This window comes from Triturus cristatus, chromosome 5_2 (genome assembly GCF_964204655.1).
Source record: "Triturus cristatus chromosome 5_2, aTriCri1.1, whole genome shotgun sequence".
Lineage (NCBI taxonomy): Eukaryota > Metazoa > Chordata > Amphibia > Caudata > Salamandridae > Triturus > Triturus cristatus.
In genome coordinates this window covers 673,021,588-673,033,978 of record NC_140588.1, presented here as the reverse complement: position 1 = coordinate 673,033,978, position 12,391 = coordinate 673,021,588, and positions in this window count along the sequence as shown.

Below are 12,391 nucleotides of genomic sequence, written 5' to 3'. Positions count from 1 at the left end.
CTTTGGCATGAAGTGCCAGAGTTTAGGTACCAGGTGCGAGAATGATCTTCCTCCCCATCTGGCTCATCTTATCCTGGTGGTTTTGGCCAGGCGATCTGAGGCAGAACTTAGGGCTCTTTTCGGTGCATATGATGTGATGAGTGCCCTGAGGGGAGTCGGCCCTTTGCCATTTAAGACCCTGTGTGCTATGCATAATGTTTTAAATTTGACCCTGGCCTGTACTGGCAGCCAGTGAAGTAGTCTCAGGGCCTCTTTAGCTGACTTATACCGGGGTATGTTTCTAAGTACCCTGGTGGCTGTATTCTGTAGCACCTGTAGCCTGTTCAATACATATTCAGGTGACCCCAAGAAGAGAATGTTTCCGTAATCCAGGCACGAAATCACCTGGGACTGTATCACTGTCTTTTGGGTCTCCTCTATGATAAGGCCAAGAATTTTACGGAGCATTCACAGGATTCCAAAACATATGGCGTTACTTTTCTAGCTTGTGTTTCCATCATCAGGTTAATGTCTAGACACATTCCTAAGTTCTTTATGGAGTTTTTGTGACCCGGCGGACAGTCCTGTCCTTTTGGCCACTCAATGGTGATTTGTGATGGAAGATTATTTCCTAGGACAATAATTTCTGTTTTGTCTCCATTTAATTTAAATCTACAGTTTGTCATCCAGCTAGCTACCTTTTCCATACAGGGAGCCACTTAGTTGTGTTTCGATTTGGGGCCTTCTGAAACTGCAACTACCAGTTGGGTGTCGCCCGCTTAGGATACAATTGACAACCCAAATTCCTGAACAATCTCGGCCATAGGTTGCATGTCTTGGTTAAATAGAGTGGGGCTAAGTGCAGAGCCCTGTGGCACTCCACATGTTGCTTCTAGGAAGTCTGAGTAGTATCCGCCTTCTGTGATCTGAAAGGATCTATCCCTCAGGAATGACCCTAGCCATCGAAGAGCGCTGTCTTGTGTACCTGTTTTCTCAAGCCCAAGGATGAGAGTTTTGTGGTCCACCGTATCAAAGGCTGTGCTTAGGTCTAGCAGCAGGATGGCAGTGGTGCCCCCTTGATAGAGGATTTCCTTAAGTTCCTCTGCGACCAATAGTAAGGCAGATTCGGTGCTATGTGATGGTCTAAAACCCATTTGAGTCTGGTGAAGCACCTCGTTATCCTCCAGGAAGTGTGATAGTGTATTGTTGACGTGTTTTACAGCTATCTTTCCTAGGTTGGGTCAGAGGGAAATGGGTCGGTAGTTTCCTAGATCTCTTGGATCTAGTTGTGGTTTTTTCAGCAATGGCTGGACTATGACATGTTTCCAGGCCTTCAGCACTTTTCCTTGCAAGCGGGATAGTGTGATTAATTCTGTGGCGGTGGTCAATATAGTATCTCCCTCTTGAATCAAAATGTGTTGGGGGGATCGGATCGTTAGGAGAACCTGATTTGATACTTTGTAAGATCTTATTTGTGATGTCTTTGTTCATCACTGGAAGTTCCTTTAGGGTGGGTCTTGCCATGTGCCCTGTGGAGGCCTTGGTACTATGAGGGTCTAGGTCATCGCTGGTCCCTTGCATGGAGTTATAGATATTTTCAACTTTAGTTTTGAAAAAGACTGCAAGTTCATTGCATCTCTCCTTAGAAGAGGGTTTCCTGCCTAAATTAAATACATTGCTTTCTGTATTTTGTGCCTGTGTACTGTTCAGTGACAGAGGGATGTAGTAGTGGTCTGACCAAGGCACCGGTATAGGGATAGCTATTTTCAGTTAAGGCTCGTCAGTAAATATAGCATCTCAAACATGCTCTTTTTCATGTGTTGCTGTTTGCACCAGTTGTATGGCATCCATGTCTTGGGTAAATCTGTAGGTAGTGGGGTCATTTTGTTTATCTAGATGGATTTTGAAATCGCCTAGTATGGTCATCATCTTTTTTTGTGGTGATACTCTCTGCTATGAGATCTGGAAAAAAGCTCCAAGAAAGTATTACAGGGTCCAGGTGGTCGATAGACAAGCATTCCTGAGAAGGTATGGGTGGGGGATAGCCAAGCTAAACCGCGTGGTGTCGTAGTTGAGCAGGGGCTTAGGTGAGACATTGCATCTATAGATATCTTTCTATATGATAGCTACACCCCACCCCACTTTTTCCTCTCTGTCCTGTCTTCTGATGTGGGGTCCTTTGGGGAGGGACAGTGTTAAGTCAGGGGTGGACCTTTCTTTAAGCCATTTCTCGGTAACAAATAGGACATCTAGTTGTTCTTCCTCAATAAGAAGACTGATCTCTATCTGTGCTGAAATAGACCCACAGTTTATTAGTCCCATTTTCCAGCTTAGTTTCCTCTTTGTTTCTGTTGGGGTCCCCATTGGACGAGAGATCTCCTCATTCACCGTGCCCTTACATTGGATGCACGTGATCTTAATGCTCTGGGATGTGACTGAGAGGGCAGATTGTTTTGTGACATCAGGTACATTTTATAAGTTCTTTTGCACTATATCTGATCACTTCTTCTATGTCCGAGTTGTAACTGGCAGGGTTCCTGGCCCCTGGTTGGACACGGACGGGCGTGTGTCCATGCTTCCATGCGGTATAAGTATCAGCCTCCAGAAGGGCAATTACAAGGCTCCGCCCCTTCACCTCTGCTCCCTCCACGCAATCGGGAAAACCGTGGTGGAGCGGGGAGCAGAGCGAGGGCGATAGCGAGGCGAGGCTGAGGGGTGAGTTAGTTCATGTATTTCCATGCTAAAATCATTAAAATCCTGATTAAACTTTTTTTAAATTGCCATATAGTTAAAAAACAGAGGGAGAGAAATCTCCGCACTAATGAATGCCAAGGAGGGACCCCCTGTCAACCGCTGCGCATCCGCGCTTCCATGCGGTATAAGTATCAGCCCCCGGAAGTGTAATTAAAATCAGAAAATCCGTGGTGGACTGGGGAGCCGAGCAAGGGAGATAGCGAGGCGAGGCTGAGGGGTGAGTTAGTTCAAGTATTTCCACGCTGAAATCGATAAAATCCTGAATAAACGTTTTTAAAATTGTCAGATAGTTAAAAAAACAGAGGGAGACAGTTCTCCACACTTACGAATGCCAAGGAGAGACCCCCTGTCAAATACATATACTGTCAATCTATGTCTCGAACATCCTATCTACTTTGCCTACATATTTCAGTCTCAGTAAGATCTCCCATAGGAGGGTCTAGGGCCTTTGTGAGGGAAGTCAAAGGTACCCCTACTAGCTTGTCCTTGAGTACTAATTTGTAAATGCAGGTAAGAGTAGGGCCTACCTGCCCATCCAACTGTTCTTCACCTGTAAACAAATGAAAAGGTTATCAATTGAAAATCGAAAATAACTCTCCTGTTCATCAACAGTGTCAGTTTATTTCATTAACTCCTTTTTTCTTCCATGAAATTATCTGCTACACTTATCATTGCACTTTTGGTAGCACACTCATGGTACCTCTACACACTGAGCACACGTGAACAGTTCACTAATGGGCATGTATTGCTAGTGCACTTATGTACCCTAATATTTTGGGTTCAAACCTAGCAGACACACCAGGAGGGACCCCTCCTGCAGTCACTCACTTGTGTAGGATAAAAATAAAAAATAAATGTAAGTGGTACAAAAAAAACCACTTACTTATGGGGCAAGTCTCCAATTCATTATCACTTTGTCTGAAATTATGTTACAAAACAAATAGAGGGGAACTACTCTTTTGTTCTGCTCACAAATGCTTTTTATGTATTTAATATATTGGGCAAACAGCATCTTATATATTGATCATCTTAGCCATTACCTAAACTAGGATAAACTAATGTCATAATTCTAGCAACACTCTCAAGTGCTGTTTCAATTCATTGCATTCCTCATGGTAGTGAAAAAGGATGTTTACAATTCAAATGCTTTATCACAGGGATTTTCTGTAACATTAATGAATTGTACTATACTCCTTCTTATACCTCATGCGTATACGTTATTCTGCATGACTTCAATTAGCCACTCTTAATCAAGCACACAGGTGTTGTCACACTGGTCTAGGGAGTATGAGTGCTCCTCTACTCATCAGCTTGTATACGTGTGCCTCACAGAACATATTATACTACATATCCTTAGTAAATGAAAAACACTGTTAATGTATGGCAGCATCATTAAGGCTAGTGCGTATTTCAACACCAAACTATCTTAAAGTAATTTTTTTATATACATACACATACCTTTTTGCACAGCTTTTTTGTCTATCTATCTCAAGATCGCCTGCATACACTCATGCTCCACCCCAGTGTGTTATCCATGCTCCATTAGATTGAAATTCCAGAGAGAAATCTCCCTTTTTAAGGATAGTGATCAACGTAAAAATATGAACAGCACCCATGCCCCCACACCTTACATCGTCAAGGCTCAGGTCTCCTCAGTTGACCTAAACGCTGTCCTCCTTTGACAAGTTCCATGCCTGGCAGTTACTGTGGTTATAAACAATTGAGGCCACATAATGAAAGTTGACAACATCTCCATACAAGGTTATGAGGCCATTTTCACCAAATGCAACCGTACACCTTCTTCCTGCTCCTTTACTGACCCCCATCTAGCAATGCAACATTTCTAGACTCACTTCTAGACACAATTTTAAATTTCATAACACTACACTCCAACCAATGCAGTTTGGGTGACCTAAACATTTGGTTTGAAAAACACAATATTCCCCATCCAAAAACAATCATCACTGGCCTAGATGCCCATAACCTACATCAGATCATCCACAAACCCACACATATCCCTTGACGCATCCTAGATGTCATTTTTGCAAATACAGGACTAGTTATCCTTCAAACAATGAATCCAGTCACCTGGTCAGACTGCTAATTGCTTGCTTTCAAACATAAAACAACACAAAGCAACACACCTAAAACCACCTTACGTGCATCCACCTTTTGACCATGGACCAAAATCCGTTTTGTACACTTAGAAACACAGCAAACATCCAGTACAGATCTAGACATAAAAACGTCATTTTAACAGCTATATGAGTGGCTACAGGAAGCTTTTATATCCTAATACCACTAAGAACAACTCAACCGAAAAAAGAAAACAGGCACCTTGGAGAAATACAGAGCTAAAAGAGATAAAACTGCAAATTAGAAAGTTACAACACTAATCAAGACAAATTTCACCTATAGAAACATAACAGATTATACAAGTCAGCAATCAAAAACGTTAAAAAAAGATATTATTCAGGCAGAATTCTGAATACTAAATGTGTAAATAAATAATTCTATAAATTCTCATCGAATTTCATAAACCAAATTGCATAGAAGGAGCTCACCCCGTTACTCAAGAATTCACAGACAAACTGGCAAATCATTACACTATTAAAGAAGATGCGTTGGACTCCTATTTAAAACAAAGAAAAACCACCAGCACCAAACCTTTTCCAAAACAGCAATCCAAGAGTACCCCAACCCAGCTTCTCCATTCTTTTCAACAAATTTCACACAATGGATTTATGGACCTGGTCAATGCAAGCAGGCCTGCCAGCAGCCTTTCTGACCCATGTCCACCACAAGTAAGGAAATAAATTGATTGTTTCGTTAAAAAAAATGGTTACTAAAGGCCGTGCATGGTGTGTCCTTCCATGCACCTTCTTTAGTCATTAATAAAAATAACATCGTATAATTTCATTTAGTACATTTCGAACAGTTACACAGGGCATAAAAATTGAAATCCATAAAATGTGATATATGCTCACTAATTTGGGCCAGTGGTCTCCTTTTAGACAAAGGCTCGTTCTTACTGACCCCAACGGCACTTTGGCATTACAGAAGGGGCATTACAGATGCCCTGGTCCTACACGTGCACCAGGGCAATCTTCTACAGAGCATGAGCTCATTTGCATATTGGTTTGGCTTCATGTAAATGAGTGATGTTTGTAGAGGAAGGACAGAGGCAAAGAAGCTCTCAGGGATGCACTGATTGTGCCCACTTATGATATTGCAAGAGATAAAAAGGGCCCCATGTAACACAGATATTCCCCTGTAGTCAGTTGCCGGCACTCACTGAACCCTCCTGCAGGGGCGCCTCTGGCCCCCTTTGAAAGGTAGAATGCATTGTTGGCTGCAAATTGAAAGATGGGATGGCTGGTTTAAACAGCTGGTCCACATTTTACAAGTGTTCTGCCCCCAGGGAAGGCTTGAGTTTGTTGTTGTCTTGGAGCAGGGTATTAATTGCAATAGGACACACTGAACAGGTCTGCACTATATTGAAGATCAGGGCAATACCCCCATAACATATTACATCCACAGGTTTTATTTTATTCCACTTACTGATACTCAATTTACCAACATGAAGCAGAAAATCAGACTGATTTGGAACTGCCTGGATTCCTAATTTTCACCGCTAGATAAGCTGTAGTAGTAAAGCTACTGCTCACCAGGGAGCAGTAGCTTTACAACAGTGATCTAATGAGCAACTAGAGTGCTAACATTCAGAATTTATAGCAAATGTGTGACACATCTGAATGCCTTCTTGATGGAACCAAAGTAAAAAACTGAAAGTATTTCCTACTGAGGAGACTGCAGTAAATGAGGAAATTAGGAAACTTCATAACAAATAAATCTCCCAAGATAGCCACCAGAGACAAAAGAGCCCAAATGTAGCACAAATATCACCCAGATGTAGCCCAAGTATAGCCAAATGACAGAATGTCCCAGAGTGTTCTTAAGAACAACTAGAGCGCTTACTGTCTTACTTATGACAAAAGTATGGCACACCTGAAGCCATCTTGATTGGAATAAACCGGTAACACTTAAAACATTTAATTTAAAAAGGAACACAATGAGGGGGTTCATTTTGCCATAGAAATTATGATTAGTGCTGAAGAAAGAAAAATTAGGGCACATTTTGAGTGACTTCTCAAATCCTCTTCTATTTCATTAAAAAATTCTGACATGCAGACTGAAACATGCACTTTGAATACCAGCAGCAGACTTCTGTGGTGCGCAATAGCTTTGCTACAGTGATCTAATGAGCAAATAGAGTGCTAACATTCAGAATTTATGGCAAATGTATGACATATCTGAATACCTTCTTGATGGAATCAAAGTAAAAAACTGAAATCATTTCCTACTGAGGAGACTGCAGTAAATGAGGAAATTAGGAAACTTCCTAACAAATAAATCTCCCAAGATGGCCACCAGAGACAAAAGAGCCGAAAAGCAGCACAAATATCACCCAGATGTAGCCCATATGTAGCCCAATGACAGAAGTGTGCAAAACACTTTATTTTTTGTGTTTTTGCAGTTTTGTATAGTGCAGACTTGTCAGGTATTGGAGTGCTTTACATGAGCATTGGTTACATCACACAAGAACAAATTCATTTTGGTTGTAGACATGGGAATTTAAGTGATTTGACCAGATTCACAGAATGTCGAGCTGAAGCAGAAACTCCAACCTGGTTCCCCAGTTGCAAAGTCTGCAGCTCTGGAAGTAACACCACATCCTCTCCCCTATGTGCAACATTTAATCAAGTGGTCAACTGGATAAAAAAACATAAAGATAACAAATAATTTAAAAGTATGTTGTCGCTATTTGAAAACTCAGAAAATATGTCCTCATTTTAGTTTTTTAGAGCACTAACCATAATTTTTATGCAAATAAGACCCTCTCATATATGTAATTTCTAAAGGAAATGCTCTAGGTATTACAGTTTTGATTACATCAAGATGACGTCAGGCGTTCCACACTTTTGTAATAAATATAGAGTGTTAGCAATCTAGTTGTTCATTAGGATACTGTTGAGAGGCAGAGGCCAGGGGCACGAACTCTGAAAATTGAAGGCAGGTAAGAGGGTGCAGAGGCAACAATTTGACCACACTGGGCAGGCAGGAAGGGCAGTGGCAGCACAACAGACTATGGAGGGCAGTGGAAAGGGGGGCAGAGGCAACAAACCAACAATACAGGACTGGCAAGAGAGGCTGTGGCAATATAATAGACCATTGTGGGCAGAAGGAAGAGGCAGTGGTAGTACAACCATACATGCCAACAGACCCGATTCAGCCAGGAAACGTCCAATGTTTTTAAGCTCAAATGGGCTTTATTTGATCTGTCTCCTGTCTACAACCTCCTCTTTTTCAATGTAACTCAAAGGGGAAAATCAATACCCCAGTTTTTTTCAAAATCTCCCTCTTACCAAGTTCAAAATGTTCGCAAGTATGGTACATTGGATCATGGAAGGCAGAAGGAATTGGGGTAAGGACATGGACTCGGATAACAGAGGACAGGAGGGACATGGAGAGGTGCACCAAACTGACCCTACAGGGCAGGCATCAGGGTTTACAGCAGCACAATACACCACACAGGGCATGCGGGACGGGAGTGCAGCACAACAATCCATAGAAAGCAATAGGGAGGGGACAGGACCGTGCACATGGACAACAGAGAACAGAGGGGAAAGAGACAATGGTAGCTAGCTGACCATAATGGACAGACAGGAAAGAAAGCTGCAGCATAACAGACCATAAAGGGCAGGAGGGACGGATCAGGGGCATTACGATGGAACATACAAGCCAGGAGGGAGGGAATAGGACCATGGAGGGAAGGTGGAAGGGGGTCAGGGGCAGCTAGCTGACCACACAGGGAAGGTGGGAGGGGCCGTGGCAGCACAAAAGACCATGCATGTCAAGCGTGAGGGTTAGTGGCAACACAATGGCTATGATGGGCAAGAAGGAGGGTGCAGGGGCATGCACAAAGGACTATGGAGGATAGAAGGGAGGGTCAGGACCTGGGCACAGACAAGAGAGTTCAGGGGAAGGGGCCTCACAACAGACCATGCGGGGCAGGCAGGAGAAGCATTTGCAGCACAACAGACCAGTGAGGGCAGAAGGGTGTGGCAGTAAAATGGACCATGGAGGACAGGAGGAAGGGGATAGGGGCATGGAATGCGGACAGGCAGGGTGGAGGTGGCAGGGACAGGTTACAGTCATCTGACAATGCTAGGCAGGTGGGAGGGGAGTGGCAGCTCAACAGAACACTCAGAGTAGATAGGAGTGGCAGGTCCATGGAACATGGTGGGCAAAAAGGATGGAGCAGGGGCATGCAGAAAGACATCGGAGGGCAGGTGGAAGGAGAATAGTGGCAGCAATCTAAGCACAGAGGCTAAGCAGGAGGTCAATGATGGGGCACAGAATTGGGCAATGGAGGGCCGGAGGAGTGGACTGGTACATCATGCTAAATGGAGGGCAGTGGCAGCACATCAGACCATGCATGGCAGGAGGGAGGAGGCTAGTCCATGGATTCAGACAACAGAGGCTTAGGAGGAGGTGGATGGGGCAGCAAGCTAACTGTTCAGAGAAGGCGGGTATTAAGAACGTTATTGTTTTTAAAATGTGTGTCTGTGTGAACTACTTAAAATATGAACAAGTATGCAGCATAATCTCACTTTTATTCAGGAAGAGGACGTTTGTGACTGTGACTCCGGGCTCACTCGGCAGAAACACCCCCTGACCCTCCACCCCCATCGCAAAATGTAATGCTAATATAGAATATAGTCCTGAGAGCAAGATTGAAAATGAAAACTAGATATAGTGTATGGGATAAACTATGCACCAATAAGTGTTATATAAGATGAACTGGGGCGTGAAATATAATATGCAATGAAACACCAGCAAAAAGTGAGGGAACCCATGTGAAGCAGATCCTACTCTCCTACACCCGTGAAAAGGATAGGTGAACGCAGTGTTATAAAGAACATAGTCCTGCGAGCACGATTGAAAATGAAAACTAGATATAGTGTATGTTATAAACTATGCACCAAAAAGTGTGATATAAGATGAACCGGGTGTGAAATATAGTATGCAATACATTGTGCACAATGACAGATTCATTGGAGAGCGTGAGATAGCACAGGCACTGGCGTGTGCTAAGTGATATGCACCTTGGAGTGTAATATGCACAGGGTAGTGTTGTGTAACCTAGCTAGTCTCTAAAGTTGTAATATAAAATATGTGCTGGGGAGTGTAACGTTGCATATGCACTGTGACAAAGATATGGATCCCAGATTGTAATATGCATGGCATAGCGCTGTGCGCTATAACATAGGCATCGAGGAAGGCACGTTAGATGGGGCAATATAACCCGTGCGAAGGCAAGTGTGGCATGACATATTCACGGGGTGGTGTTACAGTGCACATGGGCTAGAGAGTGTCATAGCATACGCACTAACTGGTGGAATACAACACAGAGGTGTGTGGCACTTGGCGGGCACTGGTGGGTGTAACACCGCATTGGGCTCAGATAGGAGCGCTCTGTGACTCTCAAGTGAGGTTCGTCTCCTTTCCAGAGAGTAAAATAAAAAGTATTACACATCCGGCGGTGGATGTGTGTTTTATTAACCGTGAGGGGGGTTTCTTGCATAGTTTCTGTTGGATTTTTGTCGAATCCCCTTTGAATGACTTGGTGTGCGTGTGTATTAAATGTGCACGTCAATAGCTACCCATGTTTGTATAAATAAAGGACAAGGGTGTCTACTTGGAGAGTACCCACCGGCGGGGCCGCCTGGATTAGGCACGGTAGGGCGTCAGACACGTCAGAGCTTCACTAGCTGTGTAAATACATTCTACGTGGATTCATTGTATGCATAGTCACCTTTTAATGAATATCACGCAAATCGTCATGGTGATAGGTACGTACGGTTTGTCCAACATGTCCTAGGTGTTTATATAAATATATATAACAAATTTTTTATAAAAAACAAAGGCCTGACCCGGGGGATGGGGTCCTCGGGGCAATAAGTGGCCTGAGGAGGGGGGGGCAACGCAGCCCCCCTCCTAAAGAATTTAAAAAAAAAAAAGGCCATGCCCCGGGGTTGGGGTCCCCAGGGCCGATTAAGGCCTCGGGAGGAGGGCCACGCGGCCCCCTTCCAAAAAAACAATGTTCAAATTTTTTTTAGGGGGCAGGCCCTGGGGGATGGGGTCCCCAGGGACAATAAATTAGAAAAAGAAGGGGGGCCACACAGCCCCCCTTCTTTAAAAAAATAAATAATCAATAGACCAGCATTGTGCCGGCCTTTTATTGCAGCACTCCTTGCAGCACTCTGCAATCACGCCCCCAGGCAAGTTGCAAGTTGGGGGAATTAATTCCCCTTCAATACTGAGGGTCCCTGAGGGCCAACTAGCCCAACAGGTATCTCCAGTATGCACCGCGGAGCTGCGTTGCAGACAGGTGTTCTGAGGCCACGCCCCTTTTTACACCTCTCTACAACACAGCTCTGTGGTGCTTACTGTAGGTACCTAGTGGGCTAGTTTGACCCTAGGGACCCTTTGGATTCAAGGGGACTTAATCTCTCAACCTAGAACAGCCACAGGGCGCGTTTACACAGTGGTGAAGGGAGGGGACGGGGCCGGAGGTGAGGTGTGCAAACACGCCCTGTGGCACATTTTAAGTTGGGGAAATAATTCCCTTTCAATCCTGAGGGACCCTGGGGGCCAACTAGCCCACCAGGTGATTCCAGTAAGCACCACTACGCTGCGTTGCAGAGAGGTGGTGCAGGCCGTGCCTCTTTTTACAGCTCTCTGCAATGGAGCTTACTGGACGTACCTAGTGGGCTATTCTGCCCCTAGGGACCCTCAGGATTCAAGGGAACTTAATCTCCCAACTTAAAATGGCCACAGGGCGTGTTTACACAGTGGGGAAGGGAGGGGACGGGGCCTGAGGTGACGTGTGTAAACACGCCCTATGGGGCGTTTTAAGTTGGGGAAATAATTCCCCTTCAATCCTGAGGGCCCCTGGGGGCTAACTAGCCCACCAGGTGCTTCCAGTAAGCGCCACTGCGCTGCGTTGCAGCGAGGTGGTCCAGGCTGTGCCTTTTATTACACCTCTCTGCAAAGCAGCTCTGTGGCACTTACTGGAGGTACCTAGTGGGCTAGTTGGACCCTAGGGACCCTCTTGATTCAAATGAGCTTAATCTCCCAACTAAAAATGGCCACAGGGCGTGTTTACACAGTGGTGAAGGGAGGGGACGGGGCCTGAGGTGACGTGTGCAAACAAGCCCTGTGGCGTGTTTTAAGAGGTAGTTTTAATCCCCCTGCCTATTATATACTAGGGTCTTACAGAGGAGGTCATACTAATCACAGAGGGACCCCAACGCATAGTGTTCCCTAGTGTATGTAGGTGTTTTCACTGTATTCTAAGTGTCTTTTAACATAGCACTGGCTCTAGTACTGGTTAGTCAGACTCAGTTACCACCAGTATCCGTCTGAAAAAGTTGAGGGTACAGGATGATTTTGCAACAAGGCTTCTTTTTGCTCTTCTGTTTGTTCTTTCTGCACGTTATCCTTCTTCCTGCACTTTTCTTCGTCTTTGAGGACTTCTGTTGCTTCTTTCTGCATTTCTTTTTTTTCTTTCTGTGCGTTTTTTCTTCTTTCT